General features: G+C 46.3%; 1 protein-coding gene and 1 non-coding gene across 3 annotated transcripts in view; one reads left to right on the forward strand and one right to left on the reverse strand.

Annotated features, from left to right (window-relative positions):
- The first annotated feature begins 5,209 nt into the window (after positions 1-5,209).
- LOC116158325 (ubiquitin carboxyl-terminal hydrolase 3-like) overlaps positions 5,210-20,636 on the forward strand; it is a 121,331-nt gene continuing 105,904 nt past the window's right edge. For both annotated transcript variants that reach the window (XM_064481719.1, XM_064481718.1), the window contains exons 1-4: positions 5,210-5,310; positions 19,100-19,360; positions 19,754-19,838; positions 19,937-20,086. The gene's annotated coding sequence lies outside the window, so the exon portion shown is untranslated. The remainder of the gene's footprint in view (positions 5,311-19,099; positions 19,361-19,753; positions 19,839-19,936; positions 20,087-20,636) is intronic.
- Positions 16,703-16,826, reverse strand: LOC135319886 (small nucleolar RNA SNORA18). The gene has a single exon (XR_010378880.1). It is a non-coding gene; the product is annotated as a small nucleolar RNA SNORA18 (small nucleolar RNA).

Here is a 20,636-nt window from a genome sequence, read left to right on the forward strand (position 1 = left end):
AGGATTGTATCCCTAACCTCAAAGCCCTGTGCACAAGAATGTATCAGGATAGGGTTTCACCTCTGACCTCAGTTTCTCTGCACAGAAATGTACCAGGAGAGTGCTGCATCCCAGACCTCACAGCCTTTTGCACATAACTGTCCCAGGATAGTCCCTTGACCTCGGAGTCCCGTGCACAGGACTACCAGAATAGGGATGCATCCCTGACCTCAGAAACCTGTGCACAGGATTGTCCCAGGACAGGTCTCCATCCTTGACTGCACAGCCCTATGCAAAGGACTGTTCCAGCTACAGGACAGGCTGTATCCTTGACCTTGGGGCCCTGTGCAGTGGACTGTATGATGATAGGTCTGCACCCCTGACCTTGGGGTCCTGTTGATGGGACTGTACCAAGATAGGACTGATCTCTGACCTTGGAGCACAGTGCACTGGAGTGTAGAATTATAGGGCTGCAACTGTCACCTCAGGCCTATGCACAAGACTGTTGCTAGATACTGCTGCTTCTCTGATCTCAGATTAGGTTACTCCTCAAAGATCCTGGAGACTCTCCAAGCCTCTAGGGGGTGCAGTATAATTCACCTGGGGCAGAGGCCCTAGAGTTCAGCTCCTGGGTTGGCTGCCTTGGGGCCACCTGGTTGACAAAAAGAGGCCTTCCCACTTTCACGTGGGATTCCCTGAAAGGGGGCATAGGGGACGTGGAGCTCCCTCCGGGGTCCCTCCTTGGTCAGCTGCCAAGAAGGACTCTCCTTTGGGCGCCCTTGAGGTCGGCAAGATCCTTGGGTCCAAAGGCAAGTTTCTGCTTCTACTTCCCTTGGGTTACAGCCCCAGGGAGACTCAGAAGGATGCCCCAGTCTCGCACACCATGTTGGTCTCCCTACGTGGCCTCTGTCTTTGAATTTTCCAAGAGGGTCCCCACCATAGCCCCGGTCTTTTCGGTGTTGGATCCCCGAGGCTCGCACCTCGGTGGTGAATGGTTGCCCCTATGGATCCATCATGTGCATAGTTAGAGCTGACTTTGTTGGGGAAAATGGAAGGTAGGAAAGAACACACACAGCCAAGTATACTTTTTTCCTTCCCTAAAACATGCCTCAAGACAACAGTCACAATTTTAAGAGGGATGGAGTTATAAACAAAGTTCTGGAACCCTCAGCCTCTCCCAAGCCCCCAGGTTCTCCAAATCCGAGCTTGGATCTCTCAGGGCTGGCACTCTGGCAGGCATCGCTGGGAGCACTGCACTCTGCATCTTTTTATTTCTATTTCACAGAGCGCAGTCACCTGCCTCTTCTGGAACATCTTTTCCCGGGATCTCCCCACCTCCACCACAACCTCTCAAAAGAACCTCAAAACTCTGGCTCACTCACTCCGTTTCTGCCGCAGCCCAGTGCTCCTTGTCTCCAGGAGAGCTGGCTCCACTCTGCAGGTCAGGGGCTCAGCACTCAGCGAAGTGCTGCAAGTGACTCCCACCCTGACGGCCCTTTCCAGAGGCTCCCAGAATCCGTAAAGGAAAAAGAACTTTATTAAAAAAAAAAAAAAGGAGGTGAAAAAATCATTGGCAAAGAGGCCAATATGGTGATAGAGTGGCCAGGTGCTTTGAGGATGGGGTGGGGACCTTTTCTCCCTCATCTTTTCAGTAAACAAATCAGAAAAATCTTCTGCCCAGCCCTAGGTTCCCCATCCCCCTGCCCCGCCCCCTGCTAATGTCTCTGATTAATTGAAAACCAACTTGACTGTGCGCCTGTGTGTAGCCGGAAGTTGGGCGAGGGGCAAGAGGCAAGTGCGCCCCGGAGTTTCACAGAAGGTTGGGGGGTGGTTCAGGCTGTGGCCAGGCTGTGGGAACCTGCGCTCACCCTCCGTCCCCACCACGCGTGCTCCGAGCCTTGACTTGCGAGGACCAAGTCTCTGGGAGGGACCAGATCAGGTATTATCTGGGGTCTCCTGGCCATGGCCCCTCCTGGAAACAGTTTATCCAACTTTGAGCTGGTGTAATAGAGGAGAACAAATCTGACCCTATGTTTGGATCTGTTCCTTTAGATTTGGCCACTGTGCCCTGTTTTCTAGGCTTTACAAAAGGCTTGCTGGCTCTGCACCTTTTGTAAAACAATGTTGCCTTTAGTCTGAAATATACAGGAGAGCCTATTCTCTGGGCTCTGACCTTTAAGGATGTTAGCACTTCTGCACTTACGTAGAGATGGCAAGTTGCAAAATAGAGAATAACCTTTGTTTTGTTGGAGGTTTACAGGGACACCATGGCCTGACCCACATGGACGGCTGCAAGAACAACGAATTCCTACAGCTAGAAGTTTGCAACAGCCAACCATACCACTTCTGTTTTGTTTTGTTTTGTTTCATTTTTTGTATAAAAGGAGCCTGTATTCTGACTGGAGTTAGGATTGTTCTCCAAGACATTAGTCCGCCATCCTTGTGGTCTGCCGGCTTTCCTAATAAAGTAGCTATTCCTTGCCACAACACTTCATCTCCCATTGGCCTGTCGTGTGGTGAGCAGAATGGGGTTAGATTCAATAACACTGGGAAGACACCTTCTCGGGGCTGCATCCAGAGGAAGGTGGTTACTGGATCCCTGTAGGAGCCTCTCAGGTAGCCATGGCCTTATTGCTGTTTAACACGGCAAACCCAAGGTGTTTATATTTTGCAATCATGATGGAAACATGTGACATTTATGAAGGGACTTAAGTAATTTGCGAGGAAACTAAGCCCTCGTCTGTATCTTTTCTTTCTTCTCCTTGTCTTCTTTGTTTGTTTTCCAGCTGGGAATCCTCCCATTTTCCTTTTCATTTTTACAAATTTTTAGAATGTGTAGATGAAAGTGTCCAGGAGCCCTATCAACATGGAACTGAATGTTTGGATTAATCTAATCGATCTGAACACTGGGAGCTGCAGACTGGGGTTAAAGGGGGTGCTGAGAAGCAGGTTTTGAGGCTTCTGTCCCTCAGGCAAGTGTTTGCAAAATAGTGTTGCTATCCCCAGGCATCATCATAGCTGGGTGTACTTGGAGCCAACTCACTTCAAGAATGGGAGGATAACGCATGTGCTCCTTTCACCCCCTTAGGCAAAGGTGGCATTTTGGAACTTAAGCATGGAGGAGGTTTAAAAGAAATTCTAAGGTGTTACTTTATGCAATTCCTGTTTCTGTTACTGAGTTCTGCTTACCGCATGACAGGCCAATAAATTGGGAGACAAGATATTGGGGCAAGGAATAGAGACTTAATTTGGAAAGCCAGCAGACCAGGATAATGGCTGACTAATGTCCTGTAGAACCATCTTCCCCAAATCAGACTTAAGGCTCCTTTTCTACTAAAAAGGGGAGGGGGGTGTGATTTGTTGTTGCAAATTTCTTGGTGTAGGATTTCTTTCTTCTTGGAATCCTTTATTCTTGCAGCTGCCCACTTGGGGCTGCTCATGGTGTTCCTGTAAAACCTCCAACAAAACAAACTTATTTTCTATTCTGCAACTTGTTATCTTTATAAGACTGCAAAAGTGTTAATATCCTTAAAGGTCAGAGCCCCAAGAATAGGCTCTCCTGTGTATTTCAGGCTAAAGGCAACACTGTTTTACAAAAGGTGCTGAGCTAGCAAGACCAAGCCCAGAAAACAAGTCACAGTGTTAAAGGAAAAGGAACGGACCTAAAATGGAGACAAATTTATTCTTTTCTACTACAGTGCCCTTTGGTAAGAGGTAAGAGGATGTTTCTGGGCAGGTCCTCCTCTGCCCCAGGCTGGGGTTCAGGCAGAGCCCCTGCCACGTTCACCATGACTGTGGGCCTGATCTCCTGCAGAGAAAGTAACAGTTATTGGTGATTAAAATTACTTGTCAAATTCCCTTCAATTGCCTGTAAACTACACTATGGGTGGGTTGGGGGAGGATGTTTCACTGGCCTATCAATGGTCAGTCTTCCCGAATGTGAGGGACCAGCATCCTGGTGGGTTCCAAGGTGGCCTGGCCAGTGCAGCTGCCCTGGCCGATGCAGCTGCCCCCTTTGCTTTCCAGCTTTGGGATCCTAATGTGGACACTTTCAAAGCTCCTGCCCCTCTTCCCTCTACTTGGGCAAAAACAAATAGGGTCACCGCACCCACCTGGGCCTAGCCCAGAACATGCACACAGCCCACCACCTGCTCTCCATCCTAGGGCTCTGCCGCACCCTACTCCCTCCCTACACCTGCAGGACCCTGGGCCTAGAGCCTCTGCTCTGGGAGTGGGGAGGTCTGGATCACCAACTGCGCCATCATCCACCCAAGGCCCACAGACCATCAGCAAGCAGCCCAGGACACCCTGACCAGCTGACTGAGACATGGCGCAAGGCATGGGCAGCAGGGCACCTGGGTGGGAATTGGAACAGTCTCCAGCCCGGCCCACTGTGCCCAGGAGCCTTGAACAGAGTGCTGTGCCGACACACAGTATACCAGATCCTCCTCTGGCAGCTGTCGCCTTGGTGACCGGAGCCTAGACTGCCTCGCCCCCAGCAGGGTGAGAGGTAAGGGGTGAGGGGCTCAGCTCCAGATATGGGTGCACTCAGAGAGACAGGGGATCTCACAGTGAAGGGGGACAGGCTGAGGGCTGAGGGGCCACTTGGAGTGAAAGTGACCCCAATGAAGGGTGAGGGGCACACGGAGTTGAGGGGACCCAGCTGGGGGTGGGAGATAATCACGGGGAGAGGGGTGAAAGGACCACCTTGGAATGGTGGGGGTACACCAGGTGAGGCATGAGGGGTCAGTTTGGGGTGTGGAGGCCAAGGGGTAGGACCAAGCTGGGCAGAGTGTGAGGGCTGGGACATCGGTGTGAGGTAAGGAGCCCCGTATTGGGGGTTTGGCTGGGGACAGGACTGGCAGTTGTTGGAGGAGCAGTCACGGGGGCTGGGGGACAGGCAAGCAGGGGTGGGGAGGCTAGCATGGGGAGTCGGGCTAGGGAGTGCGGCCTGGCTCAAAGCCTGTAGTGAATCTAGTTAACTGCCAGGCCGGTCAGTGACAGGGGTGGGGGCATTGTGGATGGGGACCCTGCCAAGCCCAGGCCTGGCCCCAGGGTGGACTGCCCCACCACCCAGCCCCGCCCGGTCCCGCTCGGCCCTGCTCGGCCCCGCTGGGCCCCACTCGCCAAGTCCCCGCAGTGCAGCAGAACCAGGTGGCGATTCCCCGCTGCGGGCGGTAGGAGGAGGGGCGCCCGCGGACGCGGGAGCGCGCCCAGAACGAGGGGAAGCTGGGCGGGAGCCGGGAGCTCCTGGACCAGCTCCCTGAGGAGGAACACGGCCTGGGGTCTGGGCAGCCGCGTGCTGTCACTTCCGCTGCTGTCGCCTGGCAGGTAAGGGGCGCTGGAGGGGGCTCGCAGGTCAGGGAGCCTGCGGGTGAGGCCTGGGCTGCATTGGGGAGGCACACAGGGCGGGGTGCGGAGGTGAGGTCCGGGCCACACGTCCCATTCAGGCCCTGAGGCGGGTCCGAGGCCACCGCCCTGGTTCGTGGTGCCCTCCCCCCCTCTGCACATTAGTAGTCACTGAATCCCCGCGTTTCCGCCGCAGCTCACAGGCAGGTTTGGGAAAGCGGAGTAGCCTCAGGAGGTGGGAGGGCGCCAGATGGGCCCAGAGCACCTGCGACCGGCCCTCAGGCCTTCCTGTTTAGGTGGACCTGCCTGGCGAGTAGGCCACCACAGACCCTCCGGGGCACAGGCAACCTGGGGCAGAATAACGGACGAGGCCCGGGCCTTTGGGAGCTGGTCGCCCTGCCCCTGAGATCAAAAGCTTTTGGAAGTCTAGTTTTAGTCTTTTGAGGAATCTGCCTACTGTTTCCCACAATGGCTGCACCAAACTACATTCCCACCAACAGTGTAGGAGGGTTCCCTTTTCTCCACAGCCTCTCCAGCATTTCTCGTTTGTGGACTTTTGAATTATGGGCATTCTGACCGGTGTGAGGTGAAGCCTCGCTGGAGTTTTGACTTGCACTTCTCTGTTAATGAGCAATATTGAGTTTTTTTCATGTGCCTACTGGCTGTGAACGAAAATACTGCAATGTGAGTGAAAATACTGCAACCATATCAGTAAACAAAGAATGCTGAAACCAAGTCATCAGCAGGTGCCGCCACCCCCCAGTGGGGGACAGGCCTGCAGCCCAGCCTCTGCAGCCACTCACACTGGTGCCCTCTGAGCAGACTCAGAATAAGAAAGGACCGGATGCTGGCCCTAGATAGCTAGGTGCTTGTCAAAGGAATGAATTCAGTAAGCCCAAATGTTTGCTTCCTCCCATACATAGAAAAGCACTACATTCTTTAACTTGAGATCCTGGTTTTCTTTAGATAACAAGTAATCTTTTATTGTTCTGACTACCTGGTCTTTGTTGTAAAGCTCCTCTATATCCTAGCTCCTCCCCTACCTCTTCAGAGCAGTCCCTCAGAGCGATCTGAGAGGCTGTCATCCCGGCTCGAGTCCTCCCGCCAAATAAGACGTAACTTTTAACTTTTAGGCTGTGTGTTTATTTCAGTCGACATGGCCATTTGTATGTCTTCATTGGAGAAATGCTCGTTTAGATCTTCTGCCCATTTTTAAATTGGGTTGTTTGGTTTTTTTGTTGTTGTTAAGTTGTATGTGCTGCTTCTATATTCTGGAAATTCAGCCTTTGTCAGTCGCATCATTGGCAAATACTTTCTCGCATCCCATAGGTTGTCATATTGTTTTGCTTATGGTTTCCTTTGCTGTGCAAAAGCTTGTGAGTTCAGTTTGGTCCCGTTTGTTTATTTTTGCTTTTATTTCTATTGCTTGGGTAGACTGCCTTAGGAAAACATTGCTGAGATATATGTCAGATCGTGTTTTGCCTATGTTTTCTTCTGAGAGATTTGTAGCGTCTTGTCTTATGTTTAAGTCTTTAAGCCATTTTGCATTTATTTTTGTGTGTGATGTGAGGGAGCATTCTAACTTCAGGGATTTGCACGCAGCTGTCCAGTTTTGCCTACACCACTTGCTGAAGAGATTGTCTTGACTGCATTGTATGTTCTTGCCTCTTTTGTCCAAGATGAATTGATGGAATGTTTGTGGGTTTATGTCTGGGCTCTCTATCCTGTTCTGTTGATCCGTGGGTCTGTTTTTGTACCAATGCCATGGTGGTTTGATTGTAGCTCTGTAGTACTGTGTGAAGTCTGGGAGGGTTATTCCTCCTGCTTTGTTCTTTTCCTTCAGTATTGCTTTGGAAATTCTGGGTCTTTAGTGATTCCGTATAAATTGTAGGATGATTTGTTCTAGTTCTGTGAAAAAATGTCCTAAGTAATTTGATAGGGATCGCATTAAATCTGTAGATGCTCTGGCCAGTGGCCATTTTCACAATACTAATTCTTACAATGCTAGAACATGCGCTATCTTTCCATTTCTTTAAGTCTTCTTTAATTTCCTTAGTCAGTGTTTTGTAGGTCTCCGCATGTAAGTCTTTCACTTCCTGGGTCAGATTTTTTCTTGAATCTTTTTTTTTTTTTTTGGCATGCATTTTTAAAAGGTTTATTATTTTCATGTATTGAAATGCCACTGATTTCTATATGTTGATCTTGTATTCTGCTACGTTGCTGAGTTCTTTTATTAGCTGTAGTCATTTTTGTGTGGAGCTTTTAGAGTTTTCCATATATAGTATTATGTCATACACATATAGTGACAATTTTACGTCTTCTCTTCCAATTTTGGATGGCTTTTGTATCTTTTTCTTGTCTATTTGCTCTACTAGAACTTCCAATACTATATTGAATTGAAGTGGTGAGAGTGGCATCCTTGTCTTGTTCCAGATGTTAGCAGACAGGCTTTCAGCTTTTCAGTGTAGAGTATGATGCTGGCAGTAGGTTTGTCATAAATAGCTTTTATTATGTTGAGATATGTTCCCTCTCCCTCCATACCCACTTTAGTAAGAGCAGGGGCTCATTGTGTTCAGGGGCCTGGGAGGATGGCAGCAGCAGTAGTGGTGGCTGGAGGAGGAGAGGGGCTACCCCTTGCCAGCCAGTCATTTGCTCCTATCTCCCCCTGTGGCCTGGCCTTGGGGTGGGCTAGCTGCCCCAGGCTCATTGGATCCAAGTCTATAGGTCATTCTGCTCCCAGGATGCTGGCATAGTGCTCTCAGGGGGCCATGGTGGCAGTGGTGGGAGTGAGGCTACCCTGTGCAAGCCCTTGAATTTATCCCCATCTCCCCAGGGGCCTGGCCTTAGGGGAAGCCTCTACTGCCCCAGGGTTGCAGGACTCACCTGTTTAGGTCAGCCGGCTTCCTGGAGGCCTGCGTGGTTTGGTCAGGGAGTGGGGAAGACTGCAGTGGTGGCAGCCACGAGGGCAGGAGATGGGGGGCTGCCCTGTGCCAGCCTGTGAATTTGCTCCCATCTCCCCTGCAGCCTGGACTTGGGGAGTCCTCAGTTGCCCCAGGTTCACTGGAGGTGCGTCCTCAGGTCAGCCAGCTCCTGGGAGGAAGGCACAGTGCCCTGAGTGGACAGTGTCTGACCACGGGCAAGGACTCCCAGAGGACAGGGTTCTAGCCTGGGGTAATGGACTCTCCTTGCCTTTCTTCTCTTGCTTCCTCAGGTGGCAGCTGTAGCAGTGTTTCCATTATAGGATATTACTGGATATTGAACATAGGTAGGTCTCTGTGCTATACAGAAGAAAGTTTTTTTTTTTAATCTATTTATATATATAGTGGCTACCATATGTAAATCTCAAACTCCCAAATTTATCCCTTCCCACGCCCTTTCCCAGTAACCATAAGATTGTTTACTATGTGTATGAGTCTGTTTCTGTATTGTGGATGAGTTCATAGTGTCCTTTTTCTTTCTTTTTCCATTTTCTTCTTTTTTTTGGTTTAGATTCCACATATGAGTGATATCACATGGTATTTTTCTTTCTCTTTTTGGCTTGTTTCAGTTAGAATGATGTTGTCTAGGTCCATCTGCATTGCTGCAAATAGCATTATTTTCTTCTTTTTTATGGCAGTGTAGTATTTCATTGTATAAAAATATCTGTTTCTTTATCCAGTCATCTGTTGCTACATTTAGGTTGCTTCCATGTCTTGGCTGGTGTATAGAGTGGTGCTGTGAACATTAGGGTGGAGGTATGTTTTCACGTTGGAATTCCCCCCAGATATATACCCAGAAGTGGCATTGCTGGATCATATGGTAAGTCTATTTTTAGTTTTTTGAGGAATTTGCATACTGTTTTCCATAATGGCTTCACCAAACTACATTTCCTAGCAACAGTGTAGGAAGGTTCCTTTTTCTCCACAGCCTCTCCAGCATTTATCATTCACGATGGCCATTCTGACTGTTTTGAGTTGATACCTCATTGCAGTTTTGATTTGCACTTGTGTGATAATTAGAGATATTGAGCATTTTTTCATGTGCCTACTGGCCATTTGTATGTCTTCATTGGAGAAATGCATGTTTAGGTCTTCTGCCCATTTTTGGATTGGGTTGTTTGTTTTTTGTTATTAAGTTCTGTGAGCTGTTTATACATTGGGGAAATTAAGCCTTTGCCAGTCTCATCACTGGCAAATATTTTCTCCCATTCCTTAGGTTGCCCCTTTATTTTGTTTATGGTTTCATTTGCTGTGGAGAAGCTTGTAAGTTCAGTTAGGTCCTGTTTGGTTTTGTTTTTATTTCTATTGCTTGGGTAGACTGCCCTAGGAGAATGTTGCTGAGAAGTTATGTGAGATAATGTTTTGCTTATGTTTTCTTCTAAGAGGCTTGCAGTGTCTTGTCTTCTATTTAAGTCTTTAAGCCATTTTGCATGCATTTTTGTGTATGGTGTGGGGGAGTATTCTAATTGATTTGCATGCAGCTGTCCAGTTTTCCCTACACCATTTGCTGAAGCTAAAGTCTTCACTGCATTGTGTGTTCTTGCCTCCTTTGTCCAAGATGAATTGATGGAATGTTTGTGGGTTTATGTCTGGGCTCTCTATTCTGTTCCATTGATCCATAAGTCTGTTTTTGTGCCAATATCATGCTGGTTTGATTGTAGTTCTGTAGTAGCGTCTCAAGTCTGGGAGGGTTATTCCTTCTGCTTTGTTCTTTTTTCTTCAGTAATGCTTTGGTCATTCTGGGTCTTTAGTGATTTCATAAAAATTTTAAGATGATTTGTTCTAGTTTTGTGAAAAATGTCCTGGGTGATTTGATAGGAATTTGTAGATTGCTCTGGGGTAGTATGGCCATTTTCATAATATTACTTCTTCCAATGCAAGAACCTGGGCTATCTTTCCATTTCTTTAAGTCCTCTTTTAATTTCCTTACTCAGTGTTTTGTAGGTCTCCGCATGTAAGTCTTTCACTTCCTGGATCAGATTTATTCCTGAGTCTTAATTTTTGGGATGCAATTTTAAAAGGGAGTATTACTTTCGTGTAATGAAGTGTCACTTGTATCTGTATGTTGATGTTGTATTCTGCTATGTTGCTGAATTCTTTTATTAGCTCTAGTCATTTTTGTGTGGAGCCTTTAGAATTTTCCATATATAGTATTATGCCATCCACATATAGGACAATTTTGCCTCTTCTCATCCAATTTGGATGTCTTTTATATCTTTTTCTTGTCTAATTGCTCTACTAGGACTTCCAAAGTATATTGAATAGAAGTGGTGAGAGTGGGCGTCCTTGTGTTGCTGCAAATTTTAGCACACAGGCTTTCAGCTTTTTAATGTAGGTTATTGTGGTGGATTTAGGGATGTCATAGTTTTTATTATGTTAAGATATTTTCCCTCGATTTGACTTTAGTAAGAGCAGGGGCTCAGTATGTTTAGGGGCCTGGGAGGATGGCAGCAGCAGTAGCGGTGGTGGAAGGAGGAGAGGGGCTACCCCTTGCCAGCCAGTCATTTGCTCACATCCCACCTGCAGTTTGACCTGGGGGCATCTCACCTGCAGGGCATCTCACCTCTGCTGCCCCAGGTTCATCTTTAGGTCTGACTGCTCCCTAGAGCCCTGGATGATCCAGTGAGGGAGCTGGGGTGAAGGCAGTTTTGGCAGCTGTGGAACCAGGATAAGGGAGGTACCCTGTGTGAGCCTGTGAAGTTGCTCCCAACTCCTTGTGCCCTGCCCTGGGAGCAGTGTCTGCTGCCCCAGGTTGAACGGAGGCACATCCCCAGGTCAGCCATCTCAGGATCCTTTCGCAGTTTGGTCAGGGAGTGGTGGCTGCTGAGGCGGAAGGGGGACTGCCAGGTGTGAACCCCTGGATTTGTTCCCATGTCCCCTGAGCCCTGGCTTGACTGTGGGCATCTTCCCCCACTAGAGGGACACACATTTGGTGGTTAGCTTGCTCCTGGGAGGCCTGCGGGGTGTGGTCAGGGGTCGAGTAATTGGTGGTGGCCACAGCAGTTGTGAGGATAGAAGGCCTTGTCCCAGATGCTGTTGGTGGACTTGCTCCCATCTCCCCTGCAGCCTGGACTGGTGGAGCCCTCTACTGCCCCAGGTTCCTGGGATGCAGGGTAGGGGTCAATCTGCTCCTGGGAGGCAGGCTTCTTGAAGTGTGAGTAGGGACAGCAGGAAATGGAAGCGAATCCCTCCTGTAGAATGGGGCAGCCCCTGTCCAGCCGCCGCATCTGCCGCTATGGCCACCGCCGCTGCAGCTTCGCCTCCCTGACCACATCGAGCCTGCCTCCCAGGAGCAGGCTGACAGGGAGGAATTCTTTCCAGGAAGCTGGGGTAGCAGAGGCTGCTCCAGGCCAGGCAGCGGGGGGGATGGTAGCAAGTTGACTGGCTCTCCCAGGGCAGCCTCCCTCCCCCGCTGTCACCGCCGCTGCTGCCTGCTATCCATCCTAGGGCCAGGCTGCACCCTCCCACCCGGCAGCACCATCAACCACCCAGGGCCCACTGGCGAGCGGGGTGCAGCCCGAGAGCACCCTGACCCATTGTCTCAGACGAGGTACTGGGAGGGGGGTTTAGGGGGGACGGGAGTGGGGCAGGGCGCCCGGGCGGGATTTGGAATATCCTCCAGCCCCACCCGCCCAGGCCCGGGAGCCTGGAACTCAGGGCTGTGTGCCCACACGCTGCCCAGGATCCCTGTATGGCAGCTGACGCCCTGGTGATCAGAGCCTGGACGGCCCTGCCCCCATTAGGTGAAGGGTGAGGGGTGAGGGGGTCAGCTGGGTTAGGGGTGCACTAGGTGTGGGGGATCCCACGGTGAAGGGGACAGGCTGAGGGGTGAGGGGTCACTAGGAGTGGAAGTGACCCAGTTGAGGGGTTAGGGGGTCCCGCCCAGGGTGAGGGCCACTTGGAGTGGGGGGACCCAGCTGAGGGGTGGGGGGTAATCCCAGGGTGAAGGGTGAGGGGACTGTCTCTGTAAGGTGGGGGACCTGGGGTAAGGCATAAGAGGTCAGCTAGGTTTGTGGGGGCTGTAGCTTAGGAGCTAGTGGGGCACAGCCTGGACGTGGGGACTTCGGTGTGAGGAGAAGGAGCCTTGTCTTGGGGGTGCCATCAGTCGGAGACCAGGCCTGGCAGGGGGTTGGGAGGCAGTGACTGAGCAGGGGGTGTGGGCCTGGGGGTGTGTGGCCTGGTCCGAACCTGTGGTGATTCTAGTTGGGTGCCGGGACCCTGTGGGTGGCGGGGTGGGGGCATTGGGGTTAGGGGCTTGGCTGACCCTGGCCGCGAGGTGGGCCCGCCTCATCGCCCCACCGCCAGGACCCAGTCGCAGGGATCCTACTGCAGGAGCCTTGGCCTAGCCTCCGCGCGGAGGGCGGGAGGGGGAGGGGAGCGCACCGACGCGCATGCACGCGGACACGGGAGCGCACCCAGAGCGTGTGAACGCTGGGCGGGAGCCGGGTGCTCCTGAATCAGCTCCCAAATGAGGAACGCCTCCTGGGGTCTGAGCCACCCGCCGTTTGCTGTCGCTTTTGCTGCCATCGCCAAGCAGGTAAGGGGGCGCTGGTCTGGGCGAGCAGGTTGGGGAGCCGGCGGGTGAGGCCTGGGCTGTGCAGTTGGGGAGGTGCACAGGGAGGGGTGCGTGGGTGAAGTCCAGGCTGCGCGTCCTGTTAGGACCATAAGGCAGGTCCCAGGCCCGCAGCCCCAGTTGTTTAGTAGTCACTGAACCCCGCTTCTTTCTTGGCCGTCACTCATATGCGAGTTTGGGAAAGTTGGAGCAGCCCTGGGAGATGGGAGGGTGCTGGACCGCCCTGGACCACCTCAGACTGGCCCTCAGGCCATGGCCTTCCAGCATGGGTGGACCTGCCCTGGGAGTGGAGGCTGCCCCAGACCCTGTGGGGCACAGGCGAGCTTGGGCAGAATAACAGGCGAGGCCTGGCCCTTTGGGTGTTTGTTAGCCTGCCCCTGAGATCAAAAGCTTTTGACAAGTGTCATTTTAGTCTTTTGAGGAATCTCCCTCCTGTTTTACACAGTGGCTGCACAGAACTACTTTCCCACCAACAATGTAGGAGGCTTTTCTCCACAGCCTCTCCAGCATTTCTCCTCTGTGGATTTTTGAATGATGGACATTCTAACTGGTGTGAGATGATACCTCATTGTAGTTTTGACTTATATTTCTTTGATAATTAGCAACATTGAGCCTTTTTTCATGTGCCTGCTGGCCATTTGTATGTCTTCATTGGAGAAATGCTGGTTTAGATTTTCTGCCTATTTTTTGGATTGGGTTGTTTTTCAGTTATTCACTTGTATGAACTGTTTCTGTATTCTGGAAATTAACCCCTTGTCAGTCTCATTTTTTGCTAATATTTTCTCCCATCTCGTAAGTTGTCCTTCTGTTTTGCTTATGGTTTCCTTTCCTGTGCAAAAGCAGATAAATTCAGCTTGGCCCCATTTGTTTGTTTATTTGTGCTTTTATTTCTATTGCTGGGGTAGACTGCCCTAGGACAACATTGCTGAGATGTATGTAAGATAATGTTTTGCCTATGTTTTCTTCTAAGAGGTGTATAGTGTCTTGTCTTATATTTAAGTCTTTAAGACATTTTGAATTTATTTCTGTGTAGGATGTGAGGGAGTATTCTGACTTCATTGATTTACATACAGCTGTCCAGTTTTCCCTACATGCTTTGCTGAAGAGACTGTTTTCTCCACTGTATGTTCTTGCCTTCTTTGTTGAAAATGAATTGACGGAATGTTTGTGGGTTTATGTCTGGGCTCTCTATTCTGTTTCATTGATCCGTTTGTCTGTTTGTTTTTTTTTCTTCCCTCCTTTTCCAGTTTTATTAGTTACAATTACTACAGTTCGACTGCACATACCCATTATATTGCATGTAGACACATAGATACAGTATACTGTACTTTTTTTAGCTTACATATATGTACTACTTACTGATTCTGAGAAGAGATTACATTTTTAAACTTACATAGTTATTAAAGGAATAAAGCCAACTACAAAATAAGAATCAACAGAATATGTTAATCCAATCATAAAGGACAGATATGCTTACACATATTCAAGAAGTCAAAGTGATAATTAGTACATTGGTGGCCTTATTACTATTATTATTTTTTAGATTCCTCATATAAATGGTGTCATATGGCATTTTTCTTTCTCTTTCCAGCCCATTTCACTTAGAATGACAATCTTCAGGTCCATCCGTGTGGCTGCAAATGGCATTATTTTCTTCTTTTTGTGTGGCTGAGTAGCGTTCCATTGTATATATGTACCACATCTTCTTTATTGAGTCATCTGTTAGTGGACATTTGGGGTGTCTCCATGTCTTGGCTATTGTAAATATTTCTGCTGTGAGCATTGGGGTGCATGTGTCTTTTTGAATTTTATTTTTCTCCATATATGTTCCCAGGAGTGGGATTGCTGGATCACATAGTAGGTCTATTTTCATTTTTTTAAGGAACCTCCATAGTGGCTGCACCAATCTACAATCCCACCAACAGTGTGGAAGGGTTCCCTTTTCTCCACACCCCCTCCAGCATCTGTCATTTGTAGACTTCTCAATGATGGCCATTCTGGCTGCTGTAAGGTGATATCACATTGTCGTTTTGATCTGTATTTCTCTGACAATTAGTGATGCTGAGCATTTTTTCATGTGTCTGTTGGCTATTTGTATGTCTTCATTGGAGAATTGTTTATTTAGGTCTTCTGCGCATTTTTGGATTGGGTTGCTTGTTTCTTTGATATTAAGATGTATGAGCTATTTGTATATTTTGGAAATTAGTCTCCATCAGTCACATCATTTGCAAAGATTTTCTCCTATTTTGTAGGTTGTCTTTTCGTTTTGTTGATGGTGTCCTTAGTTGTGCAAAAGTTTTGAAGCCTAATTAGATCCCATCTGTTTATTTTTGCTTTTATTTCCAATACTCCAGGAGCTGGTTCAAAAACTGTCTTTCTGTAATGTGTATCTGTGAGTGTTGTGCCTATATTTTGCTCTAGGAGTTTATAGTATCTGGTGTTACATTGAGGTATTTAATCCATTTGAGTTTATTTTTGTACATGGTGTTAGAAAATGGTCTAATTTCAGTCTTTTACAGGTCCAGTTTTCCCAGCACCACTTATTGAAGAGGCTGTCTTTTCTCCTTTGTATATTCTTGCCTCCTTTGTTGTAGATTAATTGACCATAAGTGTGTGGGTATATTTCTGGACTTTCTGTCCTGTTTCATTGATCTATTTGTCTGTTTTTGTGCCAGTACCATACTGTTGATTGCTGTAGCTTTGTACTGTTGTCTGAAGTCAGGGAGCATGATTCCCCCACTTCTGTTCTTCTTTTTCAAGATTGTTTTGACCATTTTGGGGTCTTTTGTGTTTCCATACAAAGTTTAACATTTCTTGTTCCGGCTCTGTGAAGAATGTCGTTGGTAATTTGATGAGGACTGTATTAAATCTGTATATTGTCTTGGGCAGTATGGTACTGAGGCCATTATTCCTTGAAATATTTTATTTATTACCCCTACTTTCTCCAGGTGCTCCAGTTCTACATGTATTAATCTGCTTGGAGTTACCACACAACTCACTGTTGTGCTGTTATTTAGTTTTCTTTCCTTGTGTTTCCTTTTGGATAGTTTCTATTATCATGCCGTCAAGTTCATTAGTATTTTTTCCTGCAGTTTCTAAACTGCTGTTAATACCATCCTGTGCATTTTTCATCTTAGATATTGTATTTTTCACCTCCAGAGATTTGGTTTGAACCTTTCTTATATGTTCTATGTGTTTACTTAGTATGGTTAATATTTTTCTACTATCATTAACATATGGAATATGGTTATAATAGCTATTTAGTGTCCCTTTTGAATAATTTTTTTAGTGTAAAGTCACACATGCTATTTCTAGTTCAGTTTCTTTAAGTGTAAAGTATTGTGTAACATAGGCAAAATTATTTGTCAATACATTTTTTAAGAATTTCACATGTTCTGATTCCTTCCACTGCCCATCACCCTATCACCTTCGCTCCTCCAATGTTTGAGTTTTAATCTTCAAGAAACCCCTTTAAGAAAGATTTTTTGCTCAGTCAGCAGTTGTCATGTCAGTCAGTTCATAATTCTTTTAAAAAGTGGGCTTCTTTGATCTCCAGTGGAACATGGACACACTTCAAAAACTCCTCACCTGTAATCTTTGGGATCCAATTTCCTCAAGCAATTTACTTTAGGACTATTACATATTTGGGGTCTGGGAAGATACATCTGCCTGGTTCTGAATTTTAGACACTCTCTGAACATGGATTAGGTTCAAATCATATTTACTCCTAAGCTTACCACACCCTGGAGCAGTACTGATTGTTGGGATATGCCAGCACCTAAGATAAAAAAGCTTGTTAGGTTTCTCATAGTTTATTTACCAGCTCTGTCTTGTAGTTCTTTCCCACCGACCTAAAACATAGTTCTGTGAGGAAAGGAAATCACAGTTACCCTATGAGTCATTTCCAACAGTGTAGGTCTACACAAAAAGCCCCATCAGGTGTCCTTTTTAAAAAAAAAATTGAAGTATAGTCAGTTTACAGTATTGCACTAATGTCTGGTGTGCAGTGGAATAGGTCAGTCATCAGTATACACACATAGATTCATTTTCATGTTCTCTTTCATTATAGGTCACTACAAGACATTGAATACAGTTCCTTCTGCTGTACAGTACAAACTTCTTTTTTTATCTCTTTTATGTATAGTACTATCTGCATATCTTGAGCTCCCAATTTATCCCTTCCCACTCTCCACCCCCCGACCGGTAACCATACATTTGTTTTTAGTTCTGTTTCTATTGATTCATTTTTCTTCTTATTATGGGTATCTTACCTCTAATGGCCCTAATAAAATAATGTTGACTGGGTGGCTTAAACAAGAAATTTATTTTCTCAAAGTTCTGGATGCTAGAATTTGGTTTCACATGGCCTTTCCTCATTCTGTGTATGTGGGGAGAGACAGAGAGATATAGAGAGCACACAAGTTCTCTAATGTCTTCCCTGCCTCTTATGAGGATTCCAGTTCCATCAGATCAGGGCCTTACCTTTAGTACCTCATTTAATACTAATAACTTCCCCAAAGGTCTAGATACTATCACATTGGTGATTAAGGCTTTAACATAGGAATAGTGGGGAGACACAATCATTCAGTCCACAATATGGATCCTATTTTTTTCTTTCTGTGCATTCCTGGTAATTTTTATTAGAAGTCAAACAATATGAGCTTTACTTTATTGGGTGCCAGCTATTTTTATGTTCTTCACAGTATCCTTAAGCTTTGTTCTGGGATGCAGTTAACTTATTTGGAGAAAGTTTGATATTCTTGAAGCTTTCTTTTAAACTCTGCACTAGACCAGAGAAACCTTTAGTTCAGGGCTCATTTTGCTCCCTTCCTGGGGCAATAACCTACTTAGTGCTTTATATAACGTTCTGGGGACTTTGAGGTTTTGTACTCTGGCGAGGGGGAATGTTTCTGGCCCTGTGTGAACTCCAGGAATTGTTCCTTCTGCTCCTTTTAGGTGGTTCTTTCTTTGGTTTTCGGTAGTGTCTTCATTCCTGTGCCCTGATTGGTACTGGGTTCAAGACTCAAGGAAACGTTTCCTCTGTAACTCCATCTCCTCTGCAGGACTTTGCTCTGTGAGTTCTAATTGCCTTGGACTGCAGACTCAAAAAACCACCTCCTCAATTACGGGAGACCACCAGGCTCCATCTGGGTTCCCCCTTCCTGTACTGGGGCTGGGAACGCCCTTTAAGCAGTGAGTCAGGGTAGTGGTCAGGCTCATTCTCATTTGTTTCATCACTCAGGGGTCCCAGTCCTGTGCTGCCTGATGTCCAGTGTCTGAAAAATGGTCATACATATGTGTGTATATATATTTTAAAATTTTTGGGGGATTTTTTTAGTCGTTTTGAGTTGTCCTTGCCTGTTTGAGCATGAAATTTTTTTTTAGAATCAAGGCAAGTTCTTCCCAGTGTTTTCTTCAGCTTAGTCTCACCATATGGAAGATGCTTATGACCTCTGAATGCTGAGATGACTGAACTGAATGAAATGCTCCTGCTTATAGGCTCTAATTATGTATGAAAAAAGGGATGGATTGGCTATTTGTGGATTTGGTCACCCATTTTTGATTGTTATTAAAAGGTAACTTAATAAATACTTTGTTTATATATTAATCAAACACTTTTTACATATAGTGCTTCCTACAGCCACTCAGCATATCGCAGTTTATCTCCAGGGCCCTTGAGATATTTTTCTGTGTCAGAGTTTCCTGTTCCTTTGTGTCAATAGTCTTAACATGTTCATGGCAATCACAAAGAATAGAGTTAACTATAGACACTCTGACTAGTCATTTATTCATTGTACCTTTTTCTGAAAAGGCTCAAGTAATATTTCTGACCCTGTATTCACAATTTTTAGTATTCCCCCACAATGTGTTTGCTATGGGAACTCTTTACAAATGGAAATAGAATAAAAATTCTGAAAGCTTATCTCCAGAAATGGATATTTTCTTTACTAAAGTTTCTTGGAATGCAAATAGGAAATCCTTGCAATGTTTACTTCCATTTTTTACTTATCAGCCAGATAAAGAGAAAACATCTTTCTGTGGTCTCACTGAGATTAGGCTTACACACCATCCTGAATTTATGAGAGATCACAATGCTAAGTAACAGAATAGTGTATACACTTAAGAAACTAGATAGTGTCTTTTCACATAAATGAGGGAGGCGGGCATAAACATTTTCTTTCACATGGTGTAACACTGTCATCTTCCTTTTATCTCACAGTGGTGGAAGATTAGAAAACCTTGAAACTGGATGAAGAAACAAAACACAAGAGTCACCTGGAAACCAGCACCTGGGAAAGTCATCAGCTACCGGATTGTGTGTCACCCTGTGGGGGCAGGAGACACCTAGTGGCCAAAGTGCCACCCACAGTCACCTCCCCAGTGTTAAAGTGGCTTCAGCCCCAGACCACATACGACATCACAGTTCTCCCAGTTTGCAAGACAGGAGAGGGGAAGCTTAGGCAAGGATCAGGCATGAAAGGTATAAAATGATAATTTTTAGGGGAAAGCGTGTAATGTTTTAAAGGGCGATTTTAATACATCTGCTTCCTTTGTAAATGTCTGAAACTGATTCTGTAATGAGTTACATTATAATGGTTAGATAGGATGCCTAAATAGCACATGATTTTTACCTATCTAATTCCTGCTAAAATGATTCTACATATTAATGTCCTCATGCTAAACTAATCTTCTGAATTGGGAATACCCTTTATACTTCCACTTGGGCAGCGCTCTGTTATGATAATTTTCATTGGTTATGATGGCTTATGTTTTCTGACTTAACCATTTTATAAATACATATTTTGAACTGTTTTGTTTGTAATGATTCCTGTGTATATCCCTTAGATATTTTGAATTCACCTTACTATTATAGGGGCACTTAAATGCTCATAGAGACAAGAAGAGCTTGTTGCAGGCTGTGGTGAACTTACCTCACAAAGGAGGCAGGACCCTCACAGGTGAGTAAAAGTGTCTGGCATGCTTGGAGCTCTTGCTTGCGATCAAAGCTTGTGGCTGAATAACTATGTGATGGCTTCTCTTTTAAAACTCCCACTAGGTATGGCTTTGAACTTCATTTGCCAGCAGAGCTTCAAGACCCAAGCTGGCGTGAGGCCTCAAGATTGATAAATTGGTGTTCTTATCACTGATGATGTTGAGGCCCCGTCAGAGCAACTCAAGGATGAAGGTGTGGAGCTGTTTGCTGTTGGTATGCACTGAAGAGACTGGCTGTGTCCCCAGCGCGTACAAGTGTGCTGAGGATAGTTTTGAAGTTAATAACATTTTCTGAAGTATGGACAAACAAGCAAACACATTTTCACTATTATATAATTTATCAAAATGCTGTGTCAGGACGTTAATTCATTTTCTTCTTTTCTCCTTGTAATGATCCGAAACTCTGGCTTCTTGGAAGAGAGTAATGGGTCAAGAGGACAAATAGGATTCAGGAAAATTTCTGTTTGACTTTCCATAGTGCTGTGATTATTTTTGATACCCGTTATTTTTAATTTACAGAAAAAACACTGAAGAGACACTTTTGGTGGGGAATTGGTGCTAGAAGCATTTAGGAGAATCTAAACAAAATAGTCTTTGGTTAATATTATTTTTTTGTGTCTCTTTTATAACTAGAGATATGTAGTCACCTGACTATTGAGGAACATCATATCTATGTTCTAGTTAGTATTGAATACATAGGGGTAGCCCTTGAAATATTGGCTTTATTCCATTGATTTTTTTCTGAGACTTGTTTTTTAATTTGT

The sequence above is a fragment of the Camelus dromedarius genome, chromosome 33, assembly GCF_036321535.1.
Source record: "Camelus dromedarius isolate mCamDro1 chromosome 33, mCamDro1.pat, whole genome shotgun sequence".
Classification (NCBI taxonomy): domain Eukaryota; kingdom Metazoa; phylum Chordata; class Mammalia; order Artiodactyla; family Camelidae; genus Camelus; species Camelus dromedarius.